Raw genomic sequence first — 16,782 nt, 5'->3', positions numbered from 1 at the left:
ACTTTTCCAGCATTCTGATACTGCTTTTTCTCACATTAGGCTTGAATTGAGCTGCGTATTTTCCAGCAACCAAACCAGTGTCTTTGGGGTCTTTGTCCCATGATGACAGGAACTCATTTCCTCATGGCTATTTAATTGCCATTGTGTTACCTCAATTTCCTTGAGATGATTATTCTTGGGAAGGCCAAAGATGCAACAATTTGGAGAAACCACAAATTGAAGTAAGTGCCTGGTGGGAAGGAAAAGCATGGCATGAAAACCAGCACATGGTGTCAAGTGTATGGCAGGGGCTCAGTAATTGCTAGTGTTCTTACTCTCCCTCCGCTGCCGTTCGGACCCCTCTCAAACTGAATTGCTTCTGCTATGCCCTTCAGAACTTTGCTCTGAACTCACAGACTCGTCATGCCTTTGGTCACTTATCATGTAATTGATACAACTAGGAGACAGTAGTCACCCGAAGCATCTTACTGATTGGTATTTGTCTCTGAATTCTAGATCCTTGATCAGTCTTTACTTCAGCTTCTGGTCATAACCCTGTTGCCAGAACTCCTTGATGGGGACAATACACTGTCCCATCAGGAGGGAACAGGCTGAACTGTATTAAGCAATATATACCAGCTTGCAGAAAAGTTCACATCTAGCCCAAGCGATAGATTCCTCTGGCAAACTATGTAAAATTCAATATTAACATTAAATTATTTCAAAAATGTGCTTTAATTGTGCCTGTATGCACAATATTTCTTATTGCAAGCCTTCTATCATCTGAGAAAGACAACCTTTCTTTGTCTTACCTCTAACAAGCGTTATTCTATTCCTCAGAATTGTTACACACACACACACACACACACACACACACACACACACACACAGATTTAATTGTGGGGGGCAAGAACTGTAAAAATGATTGTTTGTTTTTTGATTCACAGACTTGAAAAGAGATTGGTCTGCTTATCCCCTTTTCTGCCTTCATTCCTTCTTTGTTGTATCTATCACCTGGAATTGTTTCTTCTTATTGTAGTTGGCTTCGTATGTTGTTAAGGAGAATCTTCTATCCCTGTTAAGGGACTGACTTCATGCTACTGTTCATGAACAGCTACTGTTCAGGGTGGCCTAAGGGGAAGAAGTTCAGCTGCAAATATGTATCCTCAGAACACCTGCCCTTGTGACTTTTGATCTAAGACTGACATTTTAGTTCTGTTTGTTTTTTCCACCCATGGCACCTTTCTTCATAGTGCACATTTATCCCCCGTTAGACCTATTGTTAAATGTCAGTTCAGGTAGACTATTTCCTCCTCCTCCTTTTTTTTTATTTGAGAGAGAGAGATACGAAGAAACTCTTAAGCAGGCTCCATGCTCAGCCCAGAGCTTGATGCAGGACCTGATACTATGATGCTGGGACCATGACCTGACCTGAAATCAAGAGTTGGGCACTCAACTGACTGAGACACCCAGGCTCTCCCCGGCTTTTTTTTTTTTTATGTTGAGTAAGACTGGAAAGTGGGTATTCTTGTCTTGTTCTTAATTTTGGAGGAAAAGCTCTCAGCTTTTCTACTGAATATGATGCTAGCTTGGAGTTTGTCATATATGGCCTTGATTATGTTGAGGTATGTTCATTCTGTACCCATTTTATTGAGAGCTTTTGTCATGAAACGGTGTCATATTTTGTCAAATGCTTTCTTTGCATCAACTGAGAGGATCATAGGACTTTCATCTGTTATTCTATTAATGTGGTGTATGGTATTTTTGATTTGCATATGTTTGAAACAACTTTGTATCCCAGGGATGAATCCCACATGATCAGAGTGTATGATCCTTTTAATGTGCAGTTCAATTCAGAATTTTGTTGAGGATTTTGTATATATATTTATCAAGGATATCGTCAGGAGGAAGCACATGGGCTCTGCCCCTTAATGGTCATTGACACTTCTCTGGGCTTCTGTTTCCCCCTCTGTTAAGTAGGGTAATAGCCTCTAGCTTAATGATGAGGTTGTTGAGGTGTCTGGGTGGTTCATTTGGTCAGGCGTCTGACTCTTGACTTCGGCTTAGGTCATGATCTAGTAGTTGTGGGATTGAGCCTCACATTGGATTCTGTGCTGAGCATGGAGTGTGCTTAAGATTCTCTCCCTCCCTTTCCCTCTGCTCTTCCCCTGCTTGCTCTCTCTCTCTCTCAAAAAAATTAATGATGAGGTTGCTGAAAACATTAAAAGAGCTAATGTATGCAAAGCGTCTGGTAAATATGATGTACTCCAAAGATACTATTGTCATTCTAAAAACCTTATTATATACTTGTGGATAGCTTCAGCAAATTACTTAATCTCTGAAATATTCAGTTTTCTCACCATGAAATGGTCATGATAACAAATGGTTAACAGTTAGCTATACATACTAGTTATTTTCACTATATTAAATTTGTAGATTATAAAAATGCTGTTTTTCTCTGTTATATATTTTGATGCTCTCTGTCCATTGAAAATGGTGTCTGACAAATAGCATACACAATAATAAATATATGTTTTTATGGTTAATTTTCTTTCCATTATCTCTTCTGTGATACTCTCTTCCCCTTTCATTAATATTGAGTAGCTACTATATGCCAGTCTATATCTATAGATATATATCTGTGTCTATAAACTGTTAGAAGCTCAATGTACACAATTTGTAATGTTCTCTACAGCTCCGAGCGTATGCGCATATTACTCCCATTTTATTTGTTTATTTAAATTTTTAAATGTTTATTTATTTTTGAAAGAGAGAGAGAGACAGAGCGTGAGTGGGGGAAGGAGCAGAGAGAGAGGAGACACAGAATCTGAAGCAGGCTCCAGGCTCTGTGCTGACAGCTCAGCAGGGCTCGAACCCATGAACCGTGAGATTGTGAACTCAGCTGAAGTCGGACACTTAACCGACTGAGCCATCCAGGTGCCCTGTTTTTTTTTTTTTTTTTAATGTTTATTTTTGAGAGAGAGAGAGAGAGAGAGTGAGTGAGTGCGGTAAGAAGCAGAGAGAGAGGAAGACACACTCCCATTTTAGAGAGTAAAACATTTTGGCTTACCTAAACACAGAGCACCTTACAATATATTCAGAGATAAAGGATGCCATCCTTGTCCTCCCAGAGCTCACTGTCCTGTTGAACATAACCTGAGACACTCTTGTTTGAACCCAAGGTGGTGGCATTTGGGGCATCGAATGGCACTTTTTCTCTCTACACAGACACTCTGAGGCTCAGCCTTCATGCAGCCTGAGCCACGCCCGCTCTCAGTGGTTGAGAGCTTCCTGTGCAGCCCCAGGGCTGTCCTTTAGGGCAAGAGGAGCACTGCAATGAAGGTAATGGAGTTAGCTAATTTACGGCAGTCGTCTTGGCTAAAATAAGCTATTTAATTTCCTGCTCTTGGAACTGGATCTACTTAGGGGAGATAATGACCCTGCACAGCCTATCAGGGTATACTCAGAGTTATCTGAACGCCCGAGATGAGGCTGTAGCAAATTTTCAACCAGACACTGGCTAGGTTGCAGGACCTTGAGAAATTCAGTCTTGGTGGAACTTGGCATTCTTCCTGAGATCTTCTTCTTCTTTATTAGTATTATTATTATTATTTTACTTTTTATTTTTAAGTCATTCTTATTTTTCATAATTTGGCTGTAGGATAAAACCCTTACCTAATTCATGAGTATGTAAGACATCTCTAGCTGAAAAATATCTGTAATCTACCCTTCCCAATGTAATCACAAATGGAAAGAGAAACTGTAAAATTGTCTTAGAGGAAAATTTCATTCCAGAAGGCCCAATTTTTTAGGAATGGTGGTCGGCACCCAAGTCATCCCCTGGCAGCTACTACTTCTCTAAGGACCTGATACTCTTATTTTTTTTTTAAAGCTGAAGTCCACGTGCCATGGGGTTTGTACTTGTTCATGGAACAGCTCAAGCCCATCACTAGGTATGACAGGGGCAAATATTCACCCAAGTGTGTGTTCCCTGTCTTTCCACCACCCCATTGACTAAGGCAAATGCTGTATTCACTTGCTCGGCTCACTGGTTGCTTTAGGGCCAGAAAAGGCAAAACTGAGGGATGGTTACTGGTGATTTGGGTCTGCCATGGTCCAGATATACTTTCAAAAGAAAAGAAGAAATAGACATTGAAGGAAAGGGAGAGTGGAAGTCAAGAGAAGGGCCATGAGAGCCCAAATCTGGTGGTGAGTTTTCAGTAAACAATTCAGATTGAGGCATAAAGAGAGAGGGGCTGTGGGGTAGCCACTGGATGTGAGCGATAACTGGCGTGCTGAAATGGCCAAAGAAGGTTTTCGGTGTGGTAGTGGGTTTAAAGTTTTATTTGCTTTGACTTTCTTTACAAAATTCCAGTGAAGCTTGGGATCAATTTTAATTATTTGTGGTTTCTGGACTATGTTTATTCAAATGAAAAATTGTGCAGAGTCTAGTTCACTTGGTGCTTTAGCTATCTATTGCTGTGTGACAAATTACTCTAAAACTTAGCTTAAAGTAACACACATTTGTCATGCCACAGTGTCTGTGAGTCAGGAATTTGGGCATGGCTTACCTGGGTCTTTGGGCTCAGAGTCTCTCATGAGGTTGCAGCTAGGGCGTCTCCACCTTGGCTGACAGTCACCCTCAATTTCTCCCACAGGGGCCTCTCCATAGGGCAGCACAACATGGCAGCTGGCTTTACCTAAGTGAGTGGTGGAGGGTGGAGAATGGTCGAGCGAGCCAGCAAGAAGGAAGGTACGGTCTTTTATAACCAAATCTCAGAAATGAAGTTATTTTACTTTTGCTGTATTCTACTTGTTATAAGCAAGTACCAAATTTAGTCTACCCTTGAGGGGTGAGAATTACCCAAGGGTATGAGCACCAGGAGACAGGCATCATTGGGGATCATCCTAGAAGGTGGTCTACTATGCATGGCACTTCCCAAGAGGTTTGGGTTCGACAGATTTTTCCTGATTAGTTGATGACGAACTGATTCTCACCAGGATATGAGCCTCCTTGAAAAAAGCCTAGCTTTAGTTCTTCTGAACAGTTTTAAATTGCTGGTGTCCTCTCTTTACTGTTGTCAAGAGGCGGTCCCTGTCACTGCGATTGGTTCCTATCATTTTCTCAAACTGAGAAAGGGAACTAACATTTATGAGGACAGACTACAGCCTACTACAACCTTGAGGTAAACTTTAGAGCGCAAATATATTGCAGCATGCAGTGGTACTACAGAATGCAGAGGCTCTGCAGCGTGCATGTGTACAACCAGGTGTGAGTATACTGCAATGTGTGGGTGTACTATAGTGTGCAGGTGTACTATCGTGTATTCCTGCCACCTCCCTCGCAACAGCGGGTATGTCCCTTACCAGATCCTAGGAATTTTCTGAACCCCAGGTACAAACTCCAACACTTCTGTTATTCCCAGACAGTGGGCTTTCTGCTCTGGTGTGGGGCTGAAACTGCAAGCAAAGAGAAAATGAGGAAAACAAATTGCTTGCCACCTGTCAGTACGTATGAATGAAAAGACCAGGAGCTTTGGAATTAGACCTGAGGCCTTCAGATGCCGGCTCTGCTCTTTCCATGTGTGATCTCAGGCAAGTTGCCCGGGCTCTCTGATGCTGTTTCCTTGTCTAGTGGAATTATTGTGCAGATTAGATGGTTATAGTGTATATAAAAGGCAGGGCTCAGCACAGAGGAGGCTTGAACACATACTTTCTTTCTCTCCTTTGTCGTTCCAATTCTCATTCAGTTAATGTGTGTTTGTTGTTTTTGTCAGACTCTTCTGGACAAAACCAGTGTCCCAGACACATCAGCGTATTTGCCGGTGGAAGGTATTCTCGGTGCATGTCACGACTTACATTACATCGTAGATTTATTTAACATTACATTGTAGATTTATTTATTTTGTGCAAAGTGGAGCCCTTCCAGCTGCTTCACAGCAATTGCCACCCAGGACAATCTGTCCACACGTTTCTGCAGGGAACCCAGAAAAGCAGAGATGCCTTCTGTTGGTGGGGATTTCTAAAGGCTCTTGGGGACACAGGTGCATCCTTGGATAAGCATTTGCTTTCAATCAGACAATCTGATAGATCACTTCTCTTCTGCAGGGGGAAGGAGTGGCCAGGAGAGTCAGTCATATCCCTCAGGTGGAACACGAAGCCAGAGGGAAGGAGGTTACCTTCCCAGCCCAATACCAGGGGTTTGCCATTGTTGAACTCAGCTGTTATAATGCGTCATTTCCTGGTTCTTCACCCCTCTCTTCCCTCACCATGCTCTTCAGTAGTCACATAGGGAAGGTAATAATGGCTCTAGGAGGAAGGAGGAAGTGCTTGTAGATCCCGATTATGTGACAAGAACCCAGAGTCAAACCTCTCATTAGTGTCCCCACTGATTTACTGGCATGAGTAAGATTCTTGCCCCATCCTGCCTATGTTGTCTTCTGCTCCGCCGTATGGAGACAACGTTGTCTTAGAATATTCATATTTTACCCTCTCCGCAGCGGACATGTAGGATCTATGTGATTTCAACCTCCTCTGTTCTTTTGCTGCTGGGCACAGAGAAGGGACCCAAGAGTCAAGCTACTCAGCATGTGACAGACGCTCAGTGCTGACAGAGAGAAGGTAGACATGGCCAAGGCAAGGTGAAGTCTTGCTTGTGGCTGGCAGGTGTCTTCCATTTCTCCCGACAAGGTTTTCCCTACCCCTTCATAGGGTGTGGGTTGTTAAGTGTTGGGGAGGAGCTGAGGACCCATGAAATGTTGTCATGGGAGAAGAGTGTTTTCTTATGAAACACTTCAAAAAAAATTTAAGCCTTGTTCGAAATGCCTGGGAGCTTGGGCTTTACATATCTTGCCTCAGCTTCCCTGGGGTCCAGCCAGAAATCAGGCATCAATAAAATTTGTTATGATTTTGTGAGTGTTGTCATAGTCTAACTTACTCGAGAAAGCCCAAAGGGTCATGCTGACTCAGTAGTGCTAGCAAATCCCCCATCTTTGATTCCTAGCTTCTCGTGATCTGTATGGCCTTCTGCCCTGTGCATTTGTGATCTGGCCGCTGTCCTGGTGTTTTACTACTTCTCTGTTCTTTCCCTGTTGCCTTCATCAGTTCTTGTTCTGCCTAAGGCTTTAGCGTTTTTGTTGCTTAGCAGACAATGGCAACCACTTTCCCTTTTCGTTCATGTTCTGCCTGGGCCAAAAACCTCATTCCCTGTCACAGTTTTAACCAATGTCATATGGTGAAGTTGTATTCCAACTCTCTGTCTTCCAACAGAATTTTCTCTGGAGCTCTAGACTCCATGTCCATCAAAATCTTTCCTTGAATGTCCCAAAAGCTCCTCAAACTCAACCTGCCAAAAGATAAATTAATTCCCTACCCCATCCTACCAAATGTCTCTCTTGTCTTTCCTAGGTACTTGGAGACATCGACATTCTCTAGCTTCTAAAGCCGTGTCTTCCCACATGCATCCTTGGTTCTTCTTCTTCTCATCCCCACATCCACTCAGTTGGGACATTCTAAAGGTTTTACCTCCTAAGTATCTCATTTGTTCCCTCCCATCTGACCTTTCAGTTATAGCCCTGGTGTGGACCCTCGTCTCTTCTTACCTGGGCCATTTAAAGTTCCTTGACATCAGCTCAATGTTTGTGGCATCTTATGTTTTCCCTATAGGATCTTTCACATATAAAATAATATGGTTTGAACATTTTCCTCTGAAAAAATCTTTATAAATGCTTTCTCACATGAAAAGAGCAAAGAATATTTAAAACAATGACTCATGACCTTGTTTGAAATAAAAAACATTTGAGTAGATCTTTTAAAGGTGAACCTCCAAAAAAATTTACCAAAAGGAAAGAATGGCAAAATTTGCTGTCATAGATTAGGTTCCATAGAACCCAGTTATCAGTGATGTATCTGCTCCAAGATCTTCAGAGTGAGGTTTGGATCAAGCTGTGGAGGGAAACACAGAACTTCGAGTCCTGCCTGGCGCATTTGGACTCTGGCAAATCCTTGCTGAATGAATGAATCTCTCTGGGTCTTAGTTTCCTCCAGAGTGAAGGGAGGGGTAAGACCAGAGTGCATCTGAGCCTCCTTTCTTCTCCCATGTCTTATGATTCTGGTTTAATTACAGACACAGAGAAACTCAGAAGGAATGGTATAACTGTCGTTGGAGAGATGGCTGTACCCATGAATGGACATTCTCTAACAGGGTTTCTATCTCAAAAAAAAGCTTTATCATTATTATTTTTGTTTACAAAAGTAATGCACACTCAATAGATACCCTTAGTTTGGTATATAATCTTTCAGACGATTTCCTATACGTATACCTACCCAATTAATATCTGGTATTTTCTTGCTACAGATTATTCCATTTTTTCAATCTACCAGTATATCATGAACATCTTGCAGAAGCCATTTTCTTTATGGAAAAAAAGGCAGTGGAATTCTTTGGTGGTTGATTTCAGTGGCTCCCCATTAAAAATAGAAATAAGAGGTGCCTGGGTGGCTCAGTTGGTTAAGAGTCCGACTCTTGATTTTGATTCAGGTCATGAACTCATGGTTTGTGAGTTCAAGCTCCGCATCGGGCTCTGTGCTGACAGTGTGGAGACTGCTTGGGATTCTCTCTCCCTCCCTCCTTCTCTGCCCCTCCTTTGTGCTCTCTCTTTCTCTCTCTCTCTCTCTCTCAAAATAAATAAATAAACTTTAAAAAAGTTAACAAAATAGAAATGATACTCTCCTCGTTCTATCACACTCTTGACCAGAAAATGGTCTAGTCCTCTGAAGGAGGAGTAGTTTCTAACCTGGAATTTTGTTTAAAATACACATTCCCATCTCACATACTGCATACAATTCCTGGTAATCCCTTGGAAGTCCTGTTCACTTTTAGACCCTGGAATGCCTTCATTGGCATCTTTTGACTGCGGAGCAAATTGAACAAAATGGGCTTTTGGCACCTGTTAGAAATGCCGTGAGCGGGCGCCAGGAAGCCTGTGTCTCTGGGACGCACAAGTGTTTCCTCCCCTCCCCCTACCCAAGGCGCTGGAGCTCTTCCAGCTAAGTAGCCTGAATCCCTCCTCCTCTCTGCACCCCCAAGTCTCACTCTGGGGGCTGCTTGATATGCAGCCAGCATCTACTCAACATAATGTGCCTTTACCTGCCAATGTGCTTTGAGGGATATTGTGAGCATTAAATTTGCCATTTACATTTTCATGTCTGACATAATTGAGGAATGAATGCTCTTATGAAAATTAAACTTGTGGTTCTCCTGGGCTGCTGTAACCCTGTTAAAATGTAATGTGATTTTTGATGCTTCTTCTTGAGGTTTTTATTAAATAGAATATCAGGATGACTAATTCCCTGGGCCTAAATGCAGGCTGGGAAGCAGCATTATTGATAGGGCCGTGTCCAAATGGTCCTCCGTGCTCAGCCTCTAATGGCCTAATAATGCATTATACTTGAATCAGAAATACTTTGAGTTGTAGTGCTTATTGCCATTATTGAAAACACCTGGATGCTCCATTCATCAAGGTTACATCCAAAGGGGTCCATTTGTTTATTAGGCTGTCAGTAAACATCTTTATTTGGTCTGAGTTCAGCCACATTTGGCCACCCTGCAAAGAGCTCAAATCCAGCTGGGGCTCTCTTGTGGTTTCTCCTGATCAGTTTTCTCGTTAAGGAAAAAGCAAGCTAATGAAAAGTTGGGAGTGGCTTTATAAAAACACATTTTACCTCGTAATCTGCTGCGATGGTAGCAGAGATCAGGGAGGCGGGTTCCTGTGGAGGCCCCTGGCGGCTCCTTCTTTCAGCAGTTGCCAGCATGGCTGCTCGGCCTCTCACAGCCCATGCCAACACTCGCTCCCACTCCCAGTGGGGCGCCCTCAGGCCCCTCCTCCAGGCTGTCTGCAGCTCTGCATCCCTCTGGGCACGGAGGCAAGGGTTCCTGCACTCCAGAAAGGGAAAATCTCCTGTCCGCCACCCCCCACAGAATGAAATCAGATTCCTCCCTTGCTGCTTAGAGAATGACATTGCCCTTTCACAGACATTTCCTGACTCATGCACGCCATCTCTCTCAGGAGGCCTTGGAGGCAATATTGGGATTAAACTGGAAATGCTCAGGATGCCTGTTTTTTAAAAGCCATGCTTCAAAAAAAATGATGAAATGCAACAAACATTCCACAGCATGAAACATAAATATACAGCTTAATGAACTTTCGTGAAGTGACACTCGATGCTTGTATAACTGCACCCAGGGCAACATGTAAAACTCCAGCAAGTACCCAGGAGGCCTCATCTGTGCCCCACCCAGATCTCTTCTGCTGCTGTGGTAGCGGCCTGGCAGCCTTATCTCCACCATGACATTTGAGTCTGTCGCCACCAGATCCACCCAACTTTCCCTTCCACAGATGTCCTAGAACAGGCTCCTGGCCTTTGCCTTCCAGTCCTGATTAGAATCCACTAAGGAGCAAATGAAGGAAGGGGTCTGATGATGCCAATAGCACGGTGGACCCAGAGAAATCTATCCCGTAACAAAAGCCTGAGACTGAAACCCAAAGCTTCTGCCTAAGATTTGTCTTGCCCTCCTGGGGGGCTGGTCTCCCGGCATCCGTTCAAGCACTATGTTTGTGAATCTAATCATAACGCACACACTTCCACACCTCTAACATTGTATTATGTGTCTCCTGGAATGAAGCAGGGAAAGCTGAATTTACATCAGTTAAAAATTACATACTCAGGGCACTCCGTAACTGCCATCCCCAAAAGTGGAACAAAATCTGCCAAAGATAGATTGTGTTCTAGTCCTTAAAAAGTGTGTGCCCCTTAGCCTTCACTGCCCCTCTGGGGATGGTTTTAAGATCTTTCTGGGCTTTCCTTGCCGCGGGAGGCGATCCGCTCGGGCTGTGAACCCCGAAGTTGGGGTGGTGGGAGGGGTGGGACTCAGATTGCCTGGCCTCTAGGCCTGCTGGACAGAAAGGGCCTTTTCCCAGAAGGAGGGTCAGGTGGCTTATGTTGTGTGATGGGGGCAAGTGACCTCTGTTAGCAGTGTTTGTTGTTCAGGTCTCTGGGGCCAGGAGGGGAGTGGGGTAGGAAAAGTCCCCTTCTGCAGGCAGGGATTACTTGAGCATCGGTTCCCACTAGAAGCCCTCAGAAACTCTCCTGTTTTCACAATCCCGTTCCTGGGGAATCCATGGGCCAGGGTGAGGCAAAGGCCTTCTTACCTATGGCTTTGAATCCCCTTCTTGCTTTGCAGGCTATGAATGTACTTTCACCCTAGCCCTCCAGGACCACCAGACTTCACCAGTCTTGTTCGCTACAAAGACCCTATCTCACTCAAAATAATATCTGGCCCTTTTCTGCCCCTTTTCTACTCCTGTGTTTAAGGAATCCGGTTTTGTTTCTAGGGAATCTGTTTCTAAGTTTTGAAAGGCAAACATGAGCGGATGGGTTAAAGGTAGGAGGCGGTGCAGGGGAAGTGCTCATACCTGGGTTTGCCTCTGACCTGCCCCTCACTAGTCTTATGATCTAGAGCAACTGTCACACACTCCCTGGACCTCAGTTTCCTCATCTCTACGATGGAGTGGGGGTGGTAATAGTGTCTGCCCCACAGGCTGATGAGGAATAAAGGAGACAATGTGTGTAGTGTGCTTGGCATGGAATCTGGTATACAGTAGGTGCTAAACTGATGCCAGGTCCCTCTCTGGTTTGATGACTCCAAAGGAAGGATTAACTTAAAAAATGTTTTCTGGAAAAAAAAATAAAAACATGTTTTCTGGAACCACATTGCCTCAGTAGAGACAGCAGTTCTGAGATGAGGAATTTTTGGGTGTGCCCCCAAATCAGAGAGATTCTGGGTGTCCTTCAAGGCTGTCCAGTTGGCGGTCCCTGTAGGGAGGCGGCTAGCCCTTTTTAGCAGGGCAAGCTCCCTTGGGCCCTTCTCCCTTGCTCAGGAGACTGCAAATTCTCAGTAAAAAGAATTCTAGCCTGCAGTTCTGGATTCTTGTACCTTGTTTCTCTGGTGTTGGAAGGAAGTTGAAACCCTGGAGGGGAGACATTGCCTAATACTAGACTTCCAATCCCCAGTGCCTAATGAGCTGGGACTTTATGCAAATTGGCCAGTAAGTTTTAGAAAGGAAGGCAGGGGGCAGGGGCATCAACCAGGACTGTGTGGGCTGAGGTCAGCCCTCCTGGCGCTCTGCTGTGGGATCTCAGTCCTGCGGCTTCCCTCCCCACTGGGGGCTGGTGCCGGGGAAGCCCACGTTTGTCTTTCCTTTGATCACTGGTTCTGGATTTTGCTCCTGTTTAATTCCCTATATTTCATCCTGTGGCCCAGGCGATCAGCCACCGCATAGTGACCCCTGCTCCCAGCGTCCTTTCCATAGACAACCCATGACTAAGAAAGAACATCGGGGCCTGCTCCGAGCAATGACTACCAAAGAAGAGTTTGACAACACAAATTTTTTAAAAAGGGGCACCTGGGTGGCCCAGTCGGTTAAGCGTCCAACTTCTGATTTGGGCTCAGGTCGTGATCTCACAGTTGGTGAGTTTGAACCCCACATCAGGCTCTGTACTGACAGTGAGGGGCCTGCTTGGGATTCTCTCTCTCTCTCCCTCTCTCTGTCCCTCCCCTGCTCATGCTCTCTCTCTCTCTCTCTCAAAATAAAACAAACAAACAAAAAGCCTAGAAATCTAAGGGAGGTGCTTAAAGACACAGACTATTTCCGCAAAGTGTGGACTTTTAGGGTCTCAAGCAAAAGAATTGAAAGAAGTCTGACTGTGCAGCTGAGTGTGACCTGAAGGCTTGTTAAGATAACAGGTTGTGGCTCCACCCTCAGCCTTTCTGTTTCTGATTTAGTAGATGGGGGGGGGGTGGTGTTGAAGTCCAAGACTTTGCATTTCTAACATGCTCCTTGCTGTTGCTGGTGCAGGTGCTGGTGGTGGTGGTCCTGGGGCCGTGCTTTGAAAACCGTTAACATAAAGGCTGAGAGGCCAGGGAAATGGGCACCCGGAAAGCCTGAAGGAAAACAACAAAATAAAATGGAATTTCTTAAATTCTCCAGGATGCGTCTATCTCAGGCCACATTTAAAAACAAACAAACAAACAAACAAAAATCAAAAAAACCAGAATACAACAAATACTTTGTAAAAGAAAATACATGTTGATGATATAGAGAGCTGACAGGGTTGATTGGCAATAAATCCTTCCCTCCAAAAATGCATTTATTTAGGAAATAACTGAGAGGGAGATCCTATGAAACGGATTGATTGTCAGGAACTGTAATCACTCATCCTGTTTCTGGCTTTCGATGGCAAGCGTGGGGATTCCGGGGGAGAGGAAGCCATTTCTGCCTAATGGCCCTGGCTCCAGTGAAGATGGGGAGGATGCCGCTTCCTGCCTCTCTCCCTCATCCTGGCCTTGTCAGTCTCAGCTTCTTGAGGTTAGAGCTGCCAAGGACAGCCTTTCTTCAAGAAACCTGAAGCCCGTTGGTGTGTCTTCTTGGGGGAACCTCTCTGGCCGTGACTGGGAGCCGCGTGAGGGAGATGCCCGGCCCGGCCCGGCACGGCGCGGTCCCACCCGGCTGCTGCGCACCAGCCTCACCTGGGAAGACGGACAAGTGTGTGCATGTGTGAGCTCTAGCTCTACTCAGAGCCTCCGAGGGCGGAGGTGGGTTCTTTGCTTTTGTTTTTCAGTTCTGCAGGGATTGCGATGGGCTTCAGGGCTGAGAATCCCGGCTGGAAGCCCTGGCTCTGCCATCTTCCTCGATTCGTCCTGCCGCCTCCTAACTTCCGGCTCTGTTTTCCTGCAGGTCCCTCTGGTACTTCTTCAGAGTCTGACGCAGGGGGTCAGCTGGTGGTTTGTTGGCAGAGCCTCTCCTTGACCAAACTTCAGCCAGGCTCCTTTGAGCCCTCTTCCCAGCTAGGACTTGGCTTTTGGGCTTCTGTGTCCATCTTGCATTATCCAGTTTTAGCAAGAATCCTGCGAAGGTGGTTTAGCCAGAGTGTCACCCTCGTTAGCTGATCTGGTTCCTTATCTTCCATTGTCCTGCAGATGGTGTCTGATCACCCTGGTAGGTGGGTTTAGCCAGAGTGCCCCTTTCCTCTTAGGAATTTTCCATCCACTCACCCCCACCTGGCTCTTTGGCTGTACATCCTCACTTTCCCTTGTTGGGTTTGCAGTTGAGTCCTATCTCCTGTAGTGCCAGACCCCGTTGCCGGGGTCCCTACACCCAGCTCAGTGGTCTCTAAAGTCCGCCTTTCCGTTTTAGTGTTATGACTAGTCTCTTTGACACTGCTTAGCTGGAGAGGCCTCTCTGGCCCGACAGTTCACCCTGTTGACGCAGCACTTGCCACCCTGTGGTCCCAGAAACATGAGTGTCCCCTGAGATGTTAAGGGAAGTTCTCTGAAAGAGACGAAGAGATGCAGGAGGGGCCAGAGGGGAAAGAGAGAGGGAGAGAGTGTTCTGTGGTTAACTAATTTTGGAGAACACTGGGAGAAAGAAATCCAAAGTTCCTTTCTTGCAGGATTTTTATCAGAGTCTTTTTTAAACTAATATGAATTCCCACTTTATTTTGCAGGGAACACCATTAACATCTCAGAGAATAGATTTGTGTCATGGCTTTGGAGTCATTGCCGTCCACCTTCCCAGCCCAGTTTTGCCACTGCCCAGGTGTCTTGGGAAAGTCCTTCTCTGTTCCATCAAGTATAAAGTGGAGACAGTGATAATCCCACTTTATGGCATTGTTGGGAGCATTACATGAGGTAATGCATGCTAAGTGCTTAGCTTAGTGACTCTGGAAGCAGGAGGTGCTCAATGTAAATCACTGTTACCTAGCAGAAGTATCAGCAGTGTCTGTGAAGGACCAGAACAGGAAGAGGGTAAAGTTCAGATATGGCAGAGTAATGGACCGGGCTTACTCCTGGGCACGAGCGAGAACTGGCGTGGGAACAAACCCATGGACTCAAGCTTTTGCAGTTTGATTTGTCATTTACCCAAGATCTACACGGAGAAGAAATGAGGAGACCACAAACCATAGGATGGGGATAACCAGCCCTTAGGTTTTTTATTTTTTGTTATTTTTTAATGTTTATTTATTTATTTTGAGAGAAAGAGAGAGAGAGGGTGAAGAGAGAGGCAGAGAGAGAGGAGAGAGGGAAAATCCCAAGCGTGCTCCACGCTGTTAGTGCAGAGGCTGATATGGGGCTTGATCCCACAAACCATGAGATCATGACCTGAACCAAAACCAAGAGTCAGATGCTTAGCTGACAGAGCCACCCAGGCACCTCCCTCTCCTAGGTTTTTTTTTTTTGATCAAAATAAAATTCATGTAATATAAAATTAATCATCTTAAAGTGTACAGTTCCGTGGCATTCAGTATATTTCCAATGTTGTACAACCATACCGCTAGATAGTTTCCAAAACTTCTTTATCACCTCAAAGAGAAACCCCATACCCATTAAGCAAATCACTTCCCCTTCACTCATGTACCCAGCCCCTGTGGCCACTGATCTATCTTTATAGATTTACCAATTCTATTTCATACACATGGAATCACATATGTGCCTTAAGTTTTCAGAGTTCATCCATGATGTAGCATGTGTCAGTACCTCATTCCTTTTCATGCCTGAATAATATTCCATTGCATGACCATACCACACTTGGTATATACTACATCATCAGTTGATGGACGTCTGGGTTATTTCTGCTTTTTGGTGATTGTGAGTAGTGCCGAATGAACTTGTAAGTACAAGCTTTTGTTTGAATACCTGTTTTTAATTCTTTTGGATATATACCTAGGAGTAGAATTGCAGAGTCATATGGTGATATGATGTTTAGCTTTTTGAGGAACTGCCAGACTGTTTTCCACAGTGGCGACACCATTTTGCATTCCTACCTGTCATGTACAAGGTTTCAATTTTTCCACATCTTCACCAACATGTATTACTGTCCATATATTTATTTGTTTTTTATTTTTTACATTTATTTATTTTTGATAGAGACAGAGCACAAGTGGGGGAGGGGCAGAGAGAGAAAGAGACACAGAATCTGAAGCAGGAAACAGGTTCCGAGCTCTCAGCACAGAGCCTGATGTGGGGCTCGAACCCACGAACTGTGAGATCATGACCTGAGCTGAAGTCAGACGCTTAGCCGACTGAGCCACCCAGGCACCCCTACTATCCATATATTTGATTATGACCATGCTAGTGGGTATGAAGTGGTATCTCACTGTGGTTTTTATTTGCATTTCCCTAGTGACTAATGATGTTGAGCACATTCCTCAGCTCTTAACATGTCAACCTGGGGGATTTTCTTCCTTCCGGGGACTGCTTTGGAATCCACAAGAAAAGGAGGGCCTTGTAAAAACATTCTGTTTGAAAAGGAATTTAGATATACCTTTTAAAGAATACCGTGAGACACAATAAAAATGGCAAAATAGATATGGGAAAGAGATTTGGGTGTACATTCAAAGTGAATAGAGTCATAGTATTCACTTTAGAAGGACAAAGAGGATGATGTACTGAGGTTCTCTTTTGAGTTTTGATTTGTAACTTTTAGAATACTGGACACAAGTTCCATTAGTTCTGGACTTGTTGACCTCTTCAGAATTTCCTGAGGACCCTGGGAAATCCTTTGGAGGTGAGGGGCCACTTTGTGGAGGTTAGATCCTACTTTGGCGAGTGATGACAAGATTTTCAAGCTCCTTACATGCTGGACCTGAAACCAGAAGTTGCCTGGGAATTTGGTAAGACTTTTAGTTCATATATATATATATATATATATATATATATAAATATATATATATATATATTTATAT

General features: G+C 44.4%; 1 long non-coding RNA gene across 1 annotated transcript in view; it reads left to right on the top strand.

Moving 5' to 3' along the window:
* Positions 1-8,413, top strand: part of LOC122213526 — a 34,646-nt gene extending 26,233 nt beyond the window's left edge. Inside the window, exons 2-4 of the long non-coding RNA XR_006199560.1 lie at positions 40-221; positions 4,638-4,732; positions 8,336-8,413. This is a non-coding gene — a long non-coding RNA (uncharacterized LOC122213526). The remainder of the gene's footprint in view (positions 1-39; positions 222-4,637; positions 4,733-8,335) is intronic.
* The last annotated feature ends 8,369 nt before the right edge of the window (positions 8,414-16,782 follow it).

The sequence above is a fragment of the Panthera leo genome, chromosome A2 (genome assembly GCF_018350215.1).
Source record: "Panthera leo isolate Ple1 chromosome A2, P.leo_Ple1_pat1.1, whole genome shotgun sequence".
In the NCBI taxonomy this organism is placed as follows: Eukaryota; Metazoa; Chordata; class Mammalia; order Carnivora; family Felidae; genus Panthera; species Panthera leo.
This window is presented reverse-complemented; position numbering and strand designations above follow the sequence as displayed.